A 20763-nucleotide genomic window follows, 5' to 3' on the forward strand; every position below is an offset into this window, starting at 1 on the left:
ATGACAAAGAAACTGACTGAATTTTGGTCTATACTTTCTGTGGCAAGTAAAATTTATTTTAAAAATTGCTTTGTATTTAGCTGAGGATATTTCCATGCAAAGTTTAAAAAGAATTGTTAATAAATAATTGTAATTATTGTCAGTTGTATTGCCAGTTGTCGTTGAAGACAATTGATAGTTGACAATTTTTTTAGTATTTCCAGGGAATTTCAGGAAAGAGTTTTCTTTTTTCCACCTTCTCCTCTGGCTACTTTCCTTGGACTGCTGTGTGACTTTCTACTTGTATATCTCTTCTTCAGCTGCTAAAATCAGGTTGCCCTTCTTGCATTCTGTAATTTTTCCTTTATTTCTTTGACCAAAGAAATCTGCATCTTTAGATAATTCACTGGGGTAGAAATTGAGAACAGAATTAATCTGTAATTTAACTTCACTACGTTGGATGAAAAACACCTTTAATTGCTGTAAAGAAATTCTTCATTCTAGCATTCTAAGTGTTCCCTTTTAACTGAACAGAGTTTTCTTTTGTATATTTGAGGTAAATTTTCAAAATGAATGATCCTCTAATTTTCAGGCTTCATTTTAAAATATATCTGTTTGAACATGCAGTTTATTCTGACAATATGTTTAAATTGTATAGGAATATATAACAAGTGAATGGCATGGTGTGAATGTAAACCAAATCCTGATGGTAATCTTGCTTGTATTGGTATGTATGATTTACAGAACAGCAAACAGACTGGACCACAAAAAGAAGTCCCTACCCCCGACACATAATAACCAAAACACCAAATCTACAGAATAAAGAGAAAATATTAAGAACAGCAAAGGAAAAGGCCAAGTAACACATAAAGGCAGATGTATCAGAATCACACCCGACTTCTCAAAGGAAACTCTGAAAGCCAGAAGGGAGCATGGATGCCAACCCAGACTACTGTACTCAGCAAAACTTTTAATCACTATAGATGGAGAAAACAAGATATTCCATGACAAAAACAGATTTAAACAATACATATCCACAAATCCAGCAATACAGAAGGTTCTGGAAGGAAAACTCCAACTCAACGAACATAACTACACTCACAATAACATAGGAAATAGATAATACAATTTTACCAAACACGAATAGAATCAGGATGGCAAAATCCAGACAGAATGACACCACCAACAATAAATCCAAAACAAACAAGAACAAACAATCAATGGTCATTAATATCCCTAAATGCCAGTGGTTTTAATTTACCCATAAAAAGATATAGGCTAACAGAATGGATATGAAGACAGAATCCATTCTTCTGCTGTATACAAGAAACACATCTCCACTTCAAAGACAGGTGTTACCTCAGAGTAAAAGGTTGGAAAACGATTTTCCAATCAAATGGACCCAAGAAACAAGCTGTTGTAGCAATCCTAATATCTAACAAATTAGACTTCACACTAAAATCAATCAAAAGAGATGAAAAAGGGCATTTCATACTCATCACAGGAAAAGTCCATCAAGATGAAGCCTCAAATCTGAACATCTATGCCCCAAATACGAAGGCAGCCATGTTTGTAAAAGAAACATTGCTAAAGCACAAACCACTCATAAAACCACACACACACACTTATAGTAGGAGACTTCAACACCCACCTTTCACCACTAGACAGGACCACCAGACAGAAACTTAACAAAGAAACAAAGGATCTGACAGAAGTTATGACCCAATGGGTTTAACGGAACATATCTTTTAATAATTCAAAGATACATTGCACTCTTTGTTTTTTGACAGCACTTTTTAAATTTTTTTAAATTAGTCAGTAGCTTGCTTCACATGTCAATCCCAGCTCCCTCTCCCTCTCCTCCTCCCCCCTGCCCCAAACAATCCCCCAAGCCCTCACCCCATTCCCCTCTGCTCCCCAGGGAAGGTGTAGCCCTCCATGGAGGATCACTAAAGTCTGTCATATCATTCCATGCAGGGCCTAAGCCCTCCCCCATATGTCCAGAATGAGAGAGAATCCCTCCATGTAGAATGGGCTCCCAAGGTACATTTATGTGCCAGGGATAAATACCAGTCTACTACCTGAAGTCCCATAGATTGTCGAGGCCTCCTCACTGAAATCCACGTTCAAGGGTTCTGAATCAGTCTCATGCTGGCCTCTAAGCCATCATTCTGGGGTCCCTGGGCTCCCATTTTTTCAGGTTAGTTGTTTTTTATGTGGGATTCACCAGCGTGCTCATGACCCCATTGCTCATCACTTGTCCCTCTCTGCAACTGGGTTCAAGGAGCTCTGTTCAGTGTTTAGCTGTGGGTGTCTGCCTCTGCTTCCTTCAGATGCTGGATGATGGCTCTATGATGGCATGTAAGGTAGTCATCAATCTCATTATCAAGGAAGGGTATTTGAGATAGTCTTTCCACTGTTGCTTAGATTGTTAGTTGGTGTCATCCTTGTAGATCTCTGGTAATCTCCCTAGTGCCAGATTTCTCTTTAAACCTAAAATGGCTCCCTATATTATGATATCTCTTGACTTGCTCTCCTCAGTCCTTTCCCTTACTCAACCTTCCTGCTCCCTCATGTACTTCTCTGCCCTCCTCTTCTCCACCTCTCTTATTCCCATCTCCCTGTCTCCTCCCTGCAAGCTTGCACTTTGCTCAGGAGATCCTGTATCATTTCCCTACTCCTCAGTACCATGCATATCCCTCTTAAGGTTCTCCCTGTATCCCAGACTCTCTAGTGGTAGGATTGTAGGCTGTCAATCCCCTGCTTCATGTCTAAAATCCATATATGAGTGAGTACATACCATGTTTGTCCTTTTGTGACTGGGTTACCTCACTCAGGTTGGTTTCTTCTACTGCCATCCATTTGCCTGCAAATTTCAAGATTCCATTTTTTGCTGAGTAGTACTCATTGTGTAAATGTACCACAATTTCTCTATCCATTCTTCAGTTGAGGGGCATCTAGGTTGCTTCCAGATTCTGGCTGTTGCAAATAAAGATACTATGAAAATAGTTGAACAGATGTCCTTATTGTATGAATGTTCATTTATTGGGAATATGTAGGGGAAGCTGTAACCATGCCTACTTAGGGGCTGGCTACAGGTGTGCCTGACCACGCTTGTGAGGGCGTGGTCAGAGTCATGTAGTGTGACTGCGTTTGCTCTTTCACTTTCACTTTGCTGCTTGCTGTACAGACCACTACCACGCCGGCTGGCTAGGCTGCTCTGTAAGTCAGGCTTTTCCCTATTAAATACCCTTATATTTCTACCTAACTCCGTATTGGTAATTTCCCACTATAGGTATATGCCTAGGGGTGGATTTGCTGGATCTTGTGAAAGACTGATTTCTGTTTTACTGAGGAATTGTCATACTGATTTCCAAAGTGGCTGTATAAGTTATCACTCTCACCAGCAGTGGAGGAGTGTTCCCTTTTCTCCACATCCTCTCCAGCATAAACTGTCATTAATGTTTTTGATTTTAGCCATTCTGACAGGAGTGAGATGATATCTCAGTGTTGTTTTGATTTGCTTTTTCCTGATGGCTAAGGATGTTAAGCACTTTTTTATGTGTCTTTCAGCCATTTTAGATTCTTTTATCGAGAATTCTCTATTTAGGAATTTACCCCACTTTTTAATTGAATTATTTGTTGTTTGGGGGACTAGATTCTTGAGTTCTTTGCAAATTTTGGAGATCAGCCCTCTGTTAGAATTGAGGTTGGTGAATATCTTTTCCCAATCTCTGAGCTGCCATTTTGTCTTGCTGATTGTATCCTTTGCCTTACAGATGCTTCTCACTTTCAAGAGGTCCCATTTATTAAATGTCGATCTCATTGTCTGTGCTACTGGTGTTATGTTCAAGAAATTCTCTACTGTACCAATTCATTCAAGGGTACTACCCACTTTCTCTTCTAGGAGGCTTTTGTGCCTGAATTTATGTTGAGGCCTTTGATCCATTTGGACTTAAGTTTTGCCCATGGTGATAGATATGGATCTATCTGCAACCTTCTACATGCCAGCATCCAGTTATACGAGCACAATTTGTTGGAGATGCTTTCTTTTTACATTGTATAGTTTTAGCTTGTCAAAATATCAGGTGTTCATAGGTGTGTGGGTTAATATCAGGGTCTTCAATTCCATTCCATTTGACTACCTGTCTGTTTTTGTGCAAATACCAAGCTGTTTTCATTACTATACTTCTATAATATAGATTCAAGTCGGGAATGGTGATGCCTCCAGAAGGTCCTTTATTTACAGGGTTGCTTTGGTTATCCTGGGTCTTTTGTTTTTCTATATAAAGTTGAAAATTGTCCTTTCAAGTTCTGAGAAGAATTGTGTCAGTATTTTGATAGGGATTCCATTAAATCTGTAGATTGTTTTTGGCAAGATTGTCATTTTTCTATGTTGATGCTACCTATCCAAGAGCATGAAAGATCTTTCCATTTTTTTGGTATCTTCTTTAATTTCTTTTTTGAATGACTCAATGTTCTTGTCCCACAAGTCTTTCACCTGTTTAGTTAGAATTACCCCAAGATATTTTTATGTTGTTTGTGACTATTGTAAAGTGTGATGTTTCTCTGATTTCTTTTTCAGCACATTTATCATCCATATATAGTAGGGCTACTGATTTTTTGGAGTTAATCTTGTATCATGACACTTTGCTGAAGGTGTTCATAATATGTAGGATTTCCCTGGTAGAATTCTTTGGGACATTTATGTAGACTGTCATATCATCTGCAAATAGTGGAAGTTTGACTTATCCCTTTCCAATTTGTATCACCTTGATCTCCTTTTGTTGTCTTAGTGTTCTAGCTAGAACTTCAAGGACAATATTGAAGAGATATGGAGACAAGTGGACAATGGACAACCTTGTCTTGTTCCTGATTTTTAAAGGAATTGCCTTGAGTTTCTCTCCATTTAGTTTTAACTTGGCTGTAAGTTTGCTGTATATGGTTTTTATTATGTTTAGGTATTTTCCTGTTATCCTCAATCTCTCTAAGACATTTATCATGAAGGGGTGTTGAATATTGTCAAAGGCCTTTTCAGCATCTAGTGAGATGATCATGTGGTTTTTCTTTAGCAGGTTATTTATATGGTGGATTGCATTGATGGATTTTTGTATGTTGAACCATCCCTGCATACCTGTTATGAAGCCTACTTGATCATTGGTGTATGATTTTTCTGATGTTTTCTTGGATTCAGTTTGCCAGTATTTTATTGAGTATTTTTGCATCTAGGTTCATGAGGGATATTGTTCTGTAGTTCTGTATCTTATTTGTGTCTTTGTGTGGTTTGGGCACCAAGGTAACTATAGCCTCATAAAAAGAGTTTAGCAATGATCTTTCTGCTTCTATTGTGTGGAAATATTTGAAGAGTATTGGTATTTGCACTTGTTTGAATTTCTGGTAGAATTCTGTGCTGAAACCATCTGGCCCTGTGTTTTTTGGTTGGGAGACTTTTGGTGATTGCTTCTATTTCCTTAGGGGTTATAGGTCTATTTAAATTGTTTATCTGTTCTTGATTTAATTTTGGTTGGTGATATCTATCAAGAAATTTGTCCATATCCTTTAAATTTTCCAATTTTGTGGAGTACAGATTTGCATAGTCTGACCTGATGATTCTTTGGATTTCCTCAGTATCTCTTGTTATATCCTCCTTTTCATTTCTGATTTTATTAATTTGCATGTTCTCCTCTGCCTTTTGCTTAGGTTGGATAAAGATTTGTCTATCTTGTTGTTTTTCTCAAAGAACCAACTCTTTGTTTCATTGATTCTGTGTATTATTTTCTTTCTTCCTACTTTATTGATTTCAGCTCTCAATTTGATTATTTCCTGGCATCTACTTCTGCTGGGTGAGTTTACTTCTTTTTGTTCTATAGCTTTCAGGTGTTCTGCTAATTCTCTAGTGTGGCTATTTTCCAATTTCTTCATGTGGGCACTTAGTGGTATGAAATTTCCTCTGAGGACTACTTTCAGAGTGTACCAAAGTTTTGGGTATGTTGTGCCTTCATTCTCATTGAATTCTAGGAAGTCTTTGATTTCTTTCTTTATTTCTTCCTTGATCCAGGAGTGATGTAACTGAGCATTGTTCAACTTCCATGAGTTTGCGCGTTTTCTGCAATTTTTGTTGTTGTTAAATTCTAATTTTAAGCAATGGTGGTCTGAAAAGATACATGGGATTATTCCAATATTTTTGTATCTGTTGAGGTTTGCTTTATTGTCCAGTATGTGGTGAATTTTAGAGAAGGTTCCATGTGGTGCTGAGAAGAAGTTATATTCATTTGTGTTTGGATGGAATGTTCTATAGATGTCTGTTAAACCCAAATGAGTCATAACTTCTGTTATTTCCTTTGTATTCTGTACAGTTGTGAGAGTGGTGTGTTGAAGTCTTCCACTATAAGTGGGGTTTAATATGTGATTTGAGTTTTAGTAATGCTTCTTTTATGAATGTGGGTGCCTTTATATTTGGGACTTAGATATTCAGAATTGAGACTTTATTCTGATGGATTTTCCTGTGATGAATATGAAATGACCTTTTTCATCTCTTTTGATTAATTTTAGTTTGAAGTCTAATTTGTTAGATATTAGGATACCTACACCTGCTTGCTTCCTAGGTACATTTGATTGGAAAATCTTTTCCCAACCCTTAATTCTGAGGTAAAGTCTGTATTTACAGGTAAGTTGTGTTTCTTGTATGCAGCAGAAGGATGGATTCTGTCTTCGTATCCATTCTGTTAGACTGTGTGTTTTTGTAGGTGAGATAAGACCATTGATGTTGAGGGATATTAATGACCATTGATTGTTGATTCTTGTTTGTTTTGTATTCATTTTTTGGTGGTGTTGTTGTGTGTGAGTTTTCCCCTATTTATGGTTTTTGGTAAAGCGTAATTATCTATTGCCTATGTTTTTGTGAGAGTAGTTAACTTCTTTGGGTTGGAGTTTTCCTTCCAGAAGTTTCTGTAGGGCTGGATTTGTGGATATGTATTGTGTAAATCTGGTTTTGTCTTGAAATATCTCATTTTCCCCATGTATAGTGATTGATACTTTTGATGGTTATAGTAGTCTGGGCTGGAATCTGTGTTCTCTTAGTGTTTGTAGAACATCTATCCAGGACGTTCTGGCTTTCAGAATTTCCATGGAGAATTCAGAAGTAATTCTGATTGGTCTGCCTTTATATATTACTTTGTCTTTTTCCTTTTCTGCTCTTAATCTTTATTTATTCTGTATGTTTGTTGTTTTGATTATTATGTGATGAGGGGACATTGTTTTTCATCAACTCTATATGGTATTCTATAGGCTTCTTGTACTTTCATGGGTGTGTCCTTCAGGTTGAGAAAATTTCTTCTATTATTTCATTGAATATTTTTTCTGCACCTTTGAGCTGGGCTTCTTCACCTTCTTCTATACCTATTATCCTTAGGTTTGGTCATTTCACAGTGTCTCATATTTCCTGGATATTTTGTGTTAAGGATTTGTTGGACTTAAGTTTTTTTTTTGGTTGATAAATCTATTTCCTCTAGTTTATCTTCAGTGTCTGAGATTCTGTCTTCCATCTCTTGTATTCTCATGGTTATGTTTGCATCTGTGGTTCCTGATTGTTTACTGAGCTTTTCTATGTCCAGCATTCCCTCAGTTTGTGTTTTCTTTATTGTCTCTATTTCAGTTTTCAGGTCCTGAACTGTCCAAATGGTTTCCTTCAACTGTTTGATTGTATTTTCTTTGCTTTCCTTAAAAGATTTGTTGGTTTCTTGCATTTTTGTTGTGTTTTTTTCTTCCATTTCTTTAAGGAATTTTCTCATTTCCTCTTTAAGAGCCTCTGTCTTTTTCATGAAGTTTTTTTTAAGGTCATTCTCTTCTGGTTCTTCTGTGTTGGGATTTTCAGGTCTTGCTGGTGTAGAGTTCCTAGTCACTGGTGGTATTATATAAGTCTTTGTGTTGTTGGATATGTTCTTATGCAGTCATCTTCCCATCTCTTCTTCCGCTCAACTGGAGGGTGGAGGGGCAAGAACTGAAATGGCTGCTGATGAAACTGATTTTTTTGTGTGTGTGCCTCCAGGTCCCTCTTTGGGTTTTGGTGGCGGGAAGGTTCTGGGGGTCGGGATTGGGATAGGATAGCTCGTGGCACTCACCTCTCAACTGGAGGGTAGAAGGGCAAGACTGGAATGGCTGCCTATGAAACTGGCTTACACTCTTTTATGCTGATTTTTTAACTTGGTAAAGGTGTGTTACCTGTCTAAAACAACTGATGGTCTAATAAAGAGCTGAAAAGCCTATAACAAGTCAGGAGAAAGTATAGGTGAGGCTGTCAGGCTGATAGAATAAATAGAAGGAGAAATCTGGGAGGAGAAAAATCAAGGAGAGATGAAGGAAGAGGACATCAAGAGACAGCCATCCAGCCACCCAGCCACCCAGCCAGACACATAATAAAAAGGAAAGAAAACACAGAGAGAAATAGATAAAGATAAAAGCCTAGTGGCAAAAGATAGATGGAATAATTTAAGTTAAGAAAAGATGGCTAGAAACAAGACAATCTAAGGTTGGGCCTTTATAAGAAATAATAAGCCTACATGTAATATATTTGGGAGTAGCATGTTGGGCCCTCCAAAAGAACAAAGAGTAAAAAGTATAAAACAACAAACTATGGAAAACCAAAATATTTTCCTGGAGGTCCAGATGGTTTGACTAATGTTAAGTGGTGAAAGTTACTGGGCACAATATTTTTATTCAATCTGTGGAATAACACTTTAGTAGTACATAAAATTGAAGCATGTTTGTAGTTATATATTATTTATTAAAGGTTTCCTGAAGATTCAGAATGCAGTCAGCCATTGGTGTGTTTGGAAGATTACCAGTGTCTGTGTCCTGTTGTTTATTATGGTTGATGATTATTCTTTATAATGCTTTCTTATGAGTTTTCCAGAACCATGTGTTAATATATGTTTGGTTTTTTATTTGGAGGAATGTTTATCTGAGTATTCCACTGTTATTACAAAACAAGTCCTCACAAATTCATTGTAATATTAGCAATATAAGGCTTTAAAATTCCTCTGTACTTCTGGCCCTATATATTCCAGCCATCTAGAATTCTGTTTTACCTGAGATAAATTTCCAATCCCAAGTAGTTGAACATTTACCTACTGCAGAAGCCAATTTGGTTGCCAAGATTCTTGTGATATGATTGTTATGTTCACATCTGTGTCTACCAAATCTTCAATGATAACATCATTTATTTGTGCTTTTAATTTTTGTCTTTGTTCATTTATAGAAGTTTGCCAATATACTCACTTTGTGATTTTTTCCTATTAGACTTTTAATTGCTCTTGGAAGTGGTTTCCAGGGTGACAGGAAAGGACTAAACTAAATTGGGCATAGGGTTTTGCATAGGAACCTGCAGGGAGTTGCCAGCAGTTAAAGATTACCTTGATAATCTCTGTTCAACCTACATTCCTATGTCCAATGTCTGCCTTTACCACATCTTTTGCATAATCCAGAAGGGAGAGCCATTCTGTTTGGATTATTTTTTATAAAAAGAGTTGTTTCTAGAAATGCTCTGTTTACAATCCCTTTTCAGGTGACCTTTTCTTCCACAATTAAAACATTTGACATTTCTAATTTGCTTTAAACCTTTTGAAATCACCTCTCCTATCCATGTATCATCACATTGGTCATGAGTTTCAAGGTTAATTGTATCTCAGATCCAATCCTCTTTTTAACTAATCAATTCATTTAGGAATTCCCAATTTATTCCCGAAATCTGCCAACAAAGTGAGTGAACTATGGGGCATAGCTGCTCTGATTCTAGAACTAGCTTTTGCAATGAGCTGAGAGTTTCAGCCCCCAAGGAAAGAGGCTTTAGGGAAAGTCTGAAAGCATCCTGAATTTGGGTGGAAGCTGAAGACTGTTAAGAAAATCTCCAAACAAAGAATCCCATGCTTGCTCGAAGATTTGAGGAGAAAAAAGAAAACCTAGCTGGTTAGCAAGGACTCAGGCAGGAGGGACTCCGATGGGAGTCCCACCTGCAGCTCAGGCTTAGGCTCAAAGCTGCCTCAAATTGACCTTTTCATGAATATGTACTAATGTTAGGTGCCAATATGTAACATGAAGTAATAAATGACCCAGAGACAGATACTGGGGTTCAAGCTGACAATCAGGGAATCAAAGAACCAGTTCACTAGCTCTCATTTCTAGCTCAGGCTGAAAGAGCTGATCCAAGCAAGAGCTCTTCACCAAGTCTCAAACTGCTGCCTCTCCTCATTGTGGCTGGAGAATGAATGCCTCATACTGAATCTTGTTCCTAACTTTTATACCCTTCTAGCTCTGGGATTTAAAGTGTGTGATCTGCTACTCCTTTATACTGATTCAACATTCTGTAATCCTTGGTGGCCTTGAACTCAAAGACATTCATCTTCCTTTGTCTCCTGAGTCCTGGGATTAAAGGTGTGTGCCACCATGGCCTGACCTCTACAGCTTGTGGCTGACTTTGCTTTCTGAATCCTCAGATAGATACCAGTACAATAAAAACAGCTAATCAAAATGTAGAGTTGTGGGGTCCAGTCTTAAGGGGTACATCTACAAAACAATTCCCACAACTAAGGCTCAAGGATCATTGCAAAATATGGGGCAGAGAGTTTGTAAAAGCCATAAGAATGGAGAGTTTACTGTTATTGTGTCTACTAGGAATAGTCACCAAATGACTTCGCAAACATTAGCTGAACAAGGACAAAAGCCATGGACATGCTAAAGGAAAGCCCAGGAATCCTCAATCCTAGACAAAAAGCTACAGGCAATAAAGGATTGATAAAAGTAAGATAGCCCTCCACAGAGAGAAGCATACACATTGGTTTTCCTATACCAAATGTTCAGCAGCCCCCATATATATATATATATATATATATATATATATATATATATGGTGATTTAGCAGGTTTTACTTTTGTATTTACGAATATATTAACACACATACATATATAATGTTTGCAAGAATAGGAGAATAAAAGTGCTAAAATATCTATTCTATATATTAAAGTACATTTGAGGATCTGACTTGGGCCTCAGAAAAACCTTTCCAATTATTCCCTAAATATTTAGGGACAGTGAGGATGGAAATTCAGATTACATGATCCTAGTGTGTCTTGTGGTGTAGTGAAAACTCCATGTATAGAATAGACATGAGCCTGAAATTTTCATTAATCCTTCCATTACATCAGAGAAGCTCTTGTCAGTGAGATATCGTAGTCTAATTCATATGATGTAGCCAATTAGATGAATGACTTCTGCAAACCCTATAGGAAACTGGTGCAAGATAACAGGAAAGAGATAATCAGTGTCTTACTGTGTAAAGATTTAGTTTAAATGTCAATGGTTAAAGGAAAGTATTTCACTTCAAACAAACAAGTAATGTTTTGATAACAAAATAAAGGTGAAAATAAAACGATAGACACACTGCCGGTCACATAGCTGCCCAGTCACAGACAACTCTTGTGAGTAATAGAACATTCTCTAGGGTACAGAGTGTTTGGGGCATTGGGAAGTATGAGAACTGCAGAAAACTGGTTATTTGATTGGATGCCAGATATTTGACAAAGATGCCATCAGGAGGCACCCGTTCTTTCTGTCAAAACACTTAACATTTTCAGTCTCACAGCTAATGAAAACTGGTGGATTTCTTGCTCTAAAATCTCAAAGTGACTTTCTCTGTGGCTGGATCTAGTGTCATCTGGGAAAGAAACCTCTAGGCATGTCTCTGTGAGAGTTTGTAAATTGAAGTATGAAGCCCTGTCCCTAAATCTGAGTGCCCTGATAACATGGGCTTCTGCCTTGGGCTAAATAAAAAGAATGAGAGATAAGCCCCAGAATTTATCTCTTCCTGATTCATGTTAAAACACTTTGAATACCCAGTTCATGTTCCTTCTGCTATGACTTTTACACCAGCATGGAGTGTTTCTTCATGCTGGAAACAAAAATAAATCCTTCCTTAGGTTGCTTTTGTAGCATGTCTCCTCAGAAATGGGACATATCACTAAAAGAGCGGATTGCTGGCTATGACTGAACTACCTGTGTTTTTCACTAGTAGATGGCTATGCATCTCCAAATGACTTATGGGACACCCTCCAAAGCATTATTTTCAAGTCACTCTTACTCTGTGACTAAGTACATAGGATCATTTTTGTTCATCTGTATTGAGCTGCTGCGCATCTATTAATTTTAATATTGTATTGCTAGATATAAATATTTAATTTGAAGCTAAGAAAGATGAAGTCAAAAGGAAGCATTTCTGTTGTAACATTTTATTATTCATTCATTTTTCATTATTATTTATTTACTGTGTAGCTCTGGATATCCTGGAACTCAAGGCTGGCCTTGAACTCACAGAGTTCAGAAGCCTGCCTCTGCTTCTCAAGTGCTGGGATTAAAGGCATGGACTACCACTGCCCATTAACTTTTTATTCTTAATTCTGTCAATTCCAAAAGGGTTAGATTGCCTGATACCAGGAGGGACTTCGTATTATTTTTGTATAAGACGAAGTAGGACTTTAGACATTGGCATTCATTACTCTCAGTTGATTGCTTATTTAGACATTCATAATTGTATTTTCATGTTCCCAGGACTATAAAAACATACCAGAAAAGTGGTGAGAGAGAGAGAGAGAGAGAGAGAGAGAGAGAGAGAGAGAGGATGAGAGAGAGAGAGAAAACAAGTTCACCCCATGTGTATCTGTGGAGACCAATGAGTGATCAACACTGAGTATCTTCTTTCATTGTAACACACCTTAATTTTTTGGAACAAGGTGTCTCACTAAGCCTGTAACACATAGATTATAGGGACTACATTGAATCTACCTATCTTCACCCATTTTGGAACTATAAACTAGTGCTACACCCGACTTCTGTATGGGTGTGGGAATCCAATCGCAGATTCACATGCTCACACAGCAAATACATTTACCACTGATCCATATCCCCAGGCCCAGAAATGATTTATTTTATTGTTGTTTGTTTTGTTTTAAAATAAATTGGAAAAGTTAAAGAGCATAATCCAAAACTACCATGAAATACACAAATTACTTTTTAAGAATGGCTCTGGTTATGCCTTATAAAATGAGAATTGCTGATCAACATCTCAGTACTCTTCTTGAATAGGTAGGTTTTTGTCCATATCACAGTTTGGGCTGCCTTAATCTCAGACAATGTTGGCATTTCAAGGAGATTTCAGTTTCTGTGTCAGTGTAGATACTACTAGTGCCCTGTTTCCATTCTTAATTGTTAAATATACAATCTGTGTAGATGCTGGAGATGAGACTCTTTTGGTTCTTCAAATGTCTTTGCAGCTGCTTTTGCATTCAAATTAAAGCCCAATGCATCTGTCCCAGAGGCAGTTTTATGTGATTCCCCGGAAGGATATCTTTCCTTTTGAATGCTGCCTGAAAGTTTCTCCCTGAACTGCTTCGATGTCTGTTGCTTTCTAGGTGTTTGATTCCCATGCAACATGCTTTCTTATCCCAACAAAAGGGAAAAATCAGAACTCTGCTGCTCTTTGCTCACTTAAATGTAAGATACATAGCCTTTCTTCAAATATCTCATAAGGCAAAATCCTGATACCTAACTGTTTTCCCTTGCTATCCATACAGAAAAAAAATTTACTTCTTTGCAGTGCATTGCACATGTAAACTTTAATTTCTGTTCTTGAAATTAACTCATTCATTAACATTACATAAATTATGACTTTTCAATGATTTTTGTAGTAATGGAATATGGAATGTCTGTATCATACACTGTGTAATTCTAATATTTTCCACATGGACTTTATCAACTCATGGAGAGAACACACATTATGATTCCCTTAAACATCTCTATCTTGCTCCTTTCTATAAGTCCTCTGTTTCTTCTCAATATCAAGTCAAATAGGAAACAGGGCTATCTTCTGCTTCCTTCCTATACAGACTCCTCCCAGTCTTAGTAAACTTTATTTCATGTTAAAGAATCACAGATGCATAGAGAAAGAATTTTCTTTTTCAAATTTCACAAAATTTCAATTTTAATATATAAACAACCAACAGCCACTTATCTGTGAGGTATTCTTATAGCTACTACCATGCCATAAAATTTCTAATTTTGCAACATCATGTAATCTTGACTATTTTCTCCTTTATTTTTCTTCTTATGTAGAGAATACATGAAGAACCCAAATTCTTTAACTATAAAGATTTCTCTGTCAAGCATTGATTCTAAAGTCTGCATATCTAAACCCATAAAAGTAATCAAAAGTGTAAAAATACATTTTTCAAAAGATCTGTTGTTTCCTGAGAGAGAATTTATAAATATGAGGTTATTTTTTCTTATAAGCTTTTGTGCTTTAACATGAGGAACTACAATATAATAGAAGGAAAACTTGAAGTAGAGAAAGTTTATTTTAGTTTTTACTAATTCAGCTTTGGGTATTTATTCTAAAGTGCTTGTGGTGTCACACTCTGGATCAGTAGGATAAGAGACATGGTGATTACTTTAGAAAGACACTTGAAAATACAGATCCTTCAAACCAGAGATATTGTTTTCAGAAGAATTCATGTAAATCTCCACATTTCTCCAGAAGTACAAAGCTATGTAGAAATATAGATGATTAAATTCTCTGTGAACTCCTATACTTGGTGCAGTCCCACCTAAACTCGTTCCATTAGCCCCTGTTAGTCTTTCTTCCTAACCTATCTCTAGTGGTTTCTGCCACTCACATGAAAAATACACTCTACTAGGGATCTCATAGTCATCTTATTTGCCCAGTATTACCAAAGGGCAATTAAAACCAAATAATGGAAAACCAGCAAACAAAAATAAGACCAGGTATCAACAGCAAGATATATAATCAATACATCAAATACCATAATTCCAGATGTCTAGACCCCAGCACAAAAACAAAAATGAGAAAAATCAAGGCAATATTCTTACATTAGAAGTCATTAACACTTTTATTATAGGTCCTAAGAAATAAAATACAGCTGAAGCACAAGTCAGGGACTACAAAATGGCAGTTATGAATATGTTGAATGAGTTTTTTTAAAGATAGGAATAAAAGTCTGTGAAAGGAAAAACAAACAGTAGAGTGAAATAATGTGAAGAATTCAAGACAATTACACAAAATTTAATGAAGAAATAAAATAACAAACGGAAATCCAAACTGAAAAAAACTGGAAATAAAAATTAGCACATTACACAAAAATCTCAAAGCTAAGAGTCACCATCAGATTACAATCAATGGAAGAGAGACTATCAGGTGTTGAATACAAGGTAGAAAGCAAAAATTAGCACTGGCAAAGAAACTATTAAATCCACCATTGCCAGGAAAGTTCAGTCACTATGAAAAGACAATATCTATGAATAATTAGAATGAGGGAAGGAGAAGAAATCCAAGTGAAATGAATAGAAAATATATTTTAAAATCACAGAAGAAAATTATCACAGCCTAAAGAAGGGTGGTACAAAATATATACAGAACACTAAGTATGGAAGACCACAGAAGAAATCCTCCATAGCAAATTATAATCAAAATAGTAAATGGATGGAACAAAGAAAGGATATTAACAACTGATAAGGAAAAAGACAAAGTGACTTATAAAGGCAGCCCAACTAGAATACCACCAAACATGTCAGTTTGGTGTATTGTAAAAGCCAGAAGGGCCAGAACAGATGTTTTAGAAACTCTAAGAGACCAAAGATTCCAGCCCAGACTGCTTTTATCAGCAAAACTAACAATCATAATATAAAAGGAAAGATATGGTTGTTATGAATACTTTTTATGAATGGTCATCTTATCAAAAACAATCTATAGATTCAATACAATCTCCATAAAAATTATACCACAATCTTCACATAAATTGTTAACAAATAAAGAAACAAACAAAAAATATTTTAATCTTCATATGAAAAAACACAACACAGAACATGTAAATGCTTCCTGAACAATAAAAGAACTGCTGAAAATACTGACATCTCATATTTCAGGTTGTACTACAGAGCTACAATAATTTAAAAAATTGTGTGGTATTGATATAAAAACAGACATGCTAATAAGAGGAAACAAATTAAATACCTAGACAAAATTCCATATACCTATTGAAATAGATTTTTGACAAGGAAGCTAAAAATTCAATCTGAGGAAAAGATAGCATCTTTAACAAATGGTGGTGGCAAAACTGGATGGCTGCTTGTAAAACACACAAACAGATCCACATTTATTTTCCCACTCAATCAAAATTAAACTCTAAAGGGATCAAGGACCTCACCATAAGACAAGATACTCTAAATATAATAAAAATGGAAAATAGTCTTGAGCTCATTGGCATAAGAAAATAACTTTTGAACAAGAATCAATAATAAAGGCACTTAGATCAATAATTAATACATGAGACTTCATAAAATTAAAATGCTCCTGTATATTGTAAGTAACCCTGCTCAGACACCTCTTGAAGGAGGGGGTGAAAAGGTGAGAAGTCAATTACACAAACTGGAGTAAATGAATAGCATAGTGTGCTACAGACTTGTTTATTGCGTTTTATTGCAGAAATCAGACTTGACTTTATATTGCCCTCCCAACACCCCATTGGTCCTCTAGGCCTCTAGAGATATGTTGTCCTTTCTCCATGTGTCTCTATGTCAGCAGTCTCTAGCCACTGTGGCTGACTCCAGGTTGGTCTAAGGGGAAAGTTACTTTAACTCATGCACAATCAGCTTGAATGGTTATGACTCAGTTGCACCTATTGGCAGTCTTTCTTTTACACCTGTACAACATGACACAACATCATTCAGTCAAAGGCAGCCCATACAATAGTTAAATAAAAACATTTTATAAATTATACATCTGATTAGCATCTAAAGTATATGAATCTAAAAAAAAACCAAAAATCAGGAAACCTAATAAATTAAAAAAATAAAAACAGGTCACTGAAATAAACAGAAAAGTAAAAAGATGAACACAAATGGTTCAAAAACACATTGAAAAATACTCAGTATCCTTAGCCAGAAGGGAAATACAAATTAAAATTACTTTGCTATTTCATCTAAACCCAGTCAGAATACCCAAAATAAATAAAACAAAGGACACCATATACTGGAAAAGGCAGAAAAAAGGGAACACATTTTCATTGCTGGTGGGAATGCAAACTTGTAAAACCACTATGGAAACCAAGAAGCTACGAATAGTTATACCCCAAAATCCAGCTCATACTGCAATTGGGCATATATACCCAAGGAACTCTACATCCTACTGCAGAGACACTTGCTCATCCATGTTCATTCCTGCCCTACTTTCAATAGCCAAAAATTAGAAACAGGATGGATGCCTTTCAATGGATGGGTGAATAAAGAACATGTGATACACTTGCTCAGTGGAATTTTATTTAGATATTAAGAAAAATGAAATTTGTGTAAATAGATTATTGAGGTAATCCAAACCTCAAAAGACAAACATATGTTTTCTCTTGTATGTGAAAGTTAGCATGCCACAGTCAAAATAACAACCATCTTTACCTATGTACTAAAGTACTAGGAAGGAAAGAGAGGATTTCTCAAGGAAGGAAAGTTAAGGAATACTGTTATGAAGAAACAAGTGGGAAAACAGGCTAGGAGAAACAATTAGGGAGTGCAATGTAAGAGAAGTTTAAAGAGGAATATTGGAGGGACAGCTAACACTAAGGGTCATTTAAAAAACCATATGGAAGCCAATGTACAAGTTTCCTAAAATACATAATATATGAAAAGATTATTTGATGGGAGAGGTCCTTCTGTGTATGCTTATCTTATTGGTTGTTGAATAAAGCACTGTGGGCCAATAGGAAAGCAAAATAGGTGGGGCCAGGAGTCGAGGCAGATTCTGGGAAATGTAGTAAAAGGAAGTCTTGTGATACAGGCAGGAAGTGTCATAGCAGGAAGACTCATATATATAAGCAAGGACAAGAAGGAAGTCGTTCTCTTGCTCTTGCTTTTTCTCCTGCTTTCTGCTCTGGAGCTGCCATGTGAGCCCAGGAAGAGGACGCCAGCAGAAGGTGTTCTCGATAAGTCTTATGAAATATATAGATTTATGATAATTAATACTGAGCTAGCATATAATAGATCCTTGTCAATTGGCCAGTAGCATTGTAAACGAATATAAGACTGTGTGTTATTCTGAGATCCCAAGTGGTGGCGGGGCTCAGGCAGAAGAAGTAAAGATTTATCGTTACAAATATCTAAATGTATTCATCAATAATAGGGGAAATAATGACTTAACTAGACATCTTATTCCACCAAGTAAAATATCCAGTGCCATAATGGGGTATATATTATTGAATCATTGACAAAAAGTGCCATAGTAAATCTCCCAATTATCACAGGTTGTTGCTTAGGCTATTGGTTACTCTCCCCAAATGATGTTAAAGACATATCACTGAAGGCAACACTTACATATCTCATTGAACACAGTGAAGTCAAGAAGATGCCCAAGTAGATGCTTCATACCTACTGAGTAGTGTTCATGGTGCTAGAAAATATTATACACTATCAGAAGTGAGGGGTAATCATCAACTCAGCTATAAATGTAGCAATCTACAACAGTAATATACCTGCAAGATATTTGGCTGCAATAGTGGCCAGACATTGTTTGAGTAACCAACCACATTCTAGTGGAATCAAAGCCCAATCCATTATATGGAACTCATACCTGACAATCTAAATTGGCCAAGAACTTGAAACTAGATAAGCCATGAGTCTATGGAGGAAATCACAAACTGATATTCTCCTAAAAGAACATAGTGATGAAATGACTCCTAATGACATTTCACTACTCCCATAGATTAGTGCCTTACTTGGGTATCATCAGAGAAACTCCTTTTTTACAGTACACAGAAACTAATACTGAGATCCATAACTAGACAATGTGCAGAGACTAAGGTATTTTGGAGTACTCATTCCTACATGAAATTTCTTAATTAAGTTCTTCCATTAAAGGTTCTGCAGCTTATGCAAAAGAGGAGTCATAAAGATTGTAACAGCCAGAGGTGACAGATGACTATAAGGAAACAGTGACTTCTAAACAGAATAATAATGGGACAAATATAAACTCAGACTGTGGTGGCATGCACAAGGCCTGCACAGATTAAAGGTAGACAGAGTCCCACAAGTTAAAGCTAGACAGAGTTAAAACTAAGAGGGTGAAGTGGACATTGTCTCCTACCCCTAACCAAGAAGCTATATTCAGTTGATACTCACTGGCAAAGGAAAAAGTCAGTCTTTCTCCAATGGTGTGATACTGGATATTATAACCATACTCCAGGGTAGACCACATACATACCCAAAAGTCGTTGGCCCACACAAAACAAATTCAACAGTATTTTTGTAAACATTTTATCTTGTTGTGCTTAATTTTTGCATTTATCTTACTTGTATTTGCTTGCATATTTCAATTTCCATTTTTGCATGTTTCCCTTTGTTTATATTTCTCCATTTAAAGAGAGAAAGGTGAAATGAACATAATATTGAACTTTTAGGGAGGTGATGAGATTTTCTGAGAAATTGTATGGAAAAACATGATCAAAATACATTATATGAAAAAATTTCAAAAAGTAATACATTTAAAATATAGATGCAGTACTTTAGAGGCCTGTCTTAGAAGGACACATACTTCTTCAATCATTGCCTAATTTAGCCAGAACAAAGTTACTGTATCCCATAAATGTCCATGAGAAATTGAAATTTTTGGTTTCTCAGAAGAAAATATGAAGAGAGTTTGATGAACAACTGAAATTGTCTTTGGAAAATGTACTTATTTCTGTATCCTTATCTGACTGTGTCAATGTCCACAAAATTTATTACATATAGCATGAAAAAAGTAAAGACAAATCTCAATATAATTGCAAGGAATACAACATTGACTGTTAAAGTCATTTTCAGAAAACATGTCATAATTTATGAGATGAGCAGTCCATAGGACAAGCAAAGTACAAAATGGTTGATGTGTTCACTATTGATAGTTAAATAAGGACCACCAAAATATTTATTGCAGCAATATTCATAATACCTAGATTGCAAAACCAACCAACATATTCATCAAAAGAAGAGTTAACAGATACAATGTAGTAGACCTATACAAGAGAATTGTTTTTTTCAGCCACAAAAATGAATGAATTTCCTGGACAGGAAAATATATGAGACTAAACATGATCATGTTAAATGACTGTAGCCAATTTTATGTAGATATATAAATTCATGTATGTTGCTATAACATGGGAATGGAAGCAAAACTGTGTAGGGACTATTGAAAGGGGAGGAATATGAAAACTAAAGGTGAGAGTATTGGGTAATTACAATCAATATATATTATATACATGTGTGAAGATATTCTTGTATAAAATGCTGACATACAAAATAACTACACAATATCTACAATTCACATATCAGAGTAAAAAAAGTCTCAAAAAGTTACACTTGATTCACCCTCTTAGTAGTAGTGAAGAAAATGGAATAGCTCCTTTTAAAACTACGAATCTGGACTCTAAGCCCTCATTTATCTAAGTGGAGACAATAATAAATAACATACGCAGATGGAATTTCTGGAAAGCAACATCTTTCTGCTCAATTTTTGGCAAGTTAGAAGAAAGTTCAAGTGAGGGCTTCCTTGGCAACATAAAAAACAGCTGCTATGCCAAGAGGTGACTTGAAGTCTTGTCTCCCTGCCTTCAACACAGGCACAAAAATAAGTAAAGATAGTACATAAAAATTTGAGACAAATTGTTCAGTTATCCTATCTGATTCTCACTCAAATTACCACCC

At 36.1% G+C, this 20763-nt stretch overlaps 1 long non-coding RNA gene across 1 annotated transcript in view; it reads left to right on the forward strand.

The window, feature by feature from the left end:
- The first annotated feature begins 3160 nt into the window (after positions 1-3160).
- LOC118239395 overlaps positions 3161-20763 on the forward strand; it is a 40468-nt gene continuing 22865 nt past the window's right edge. The window contains exon 1 of the long non-coding RNA XR_004771360.1: positions 3161-3201. This is a non-coding gene — a long non-coding RNA (uncharacterized LOC118239395). The remainder of the gene's footprint in view (positions 3202-20763) is intronic.

The sequence above is a fragment of the Cricetulus griseus genome, chromosome X, assembly GCF_003668045.3.
Source record: "Cricetulus griseus strain 17A/GY chromosome X, alternate assembly CriGri-PICRH-1.0, whole genome shotgun sequence".
Lineage (NCBI taxonomy): Eukaryota > Metazoa > Chordata > Mammalia > Rodentia > Cricetidae > Cricetulus > Cricetulus griseus.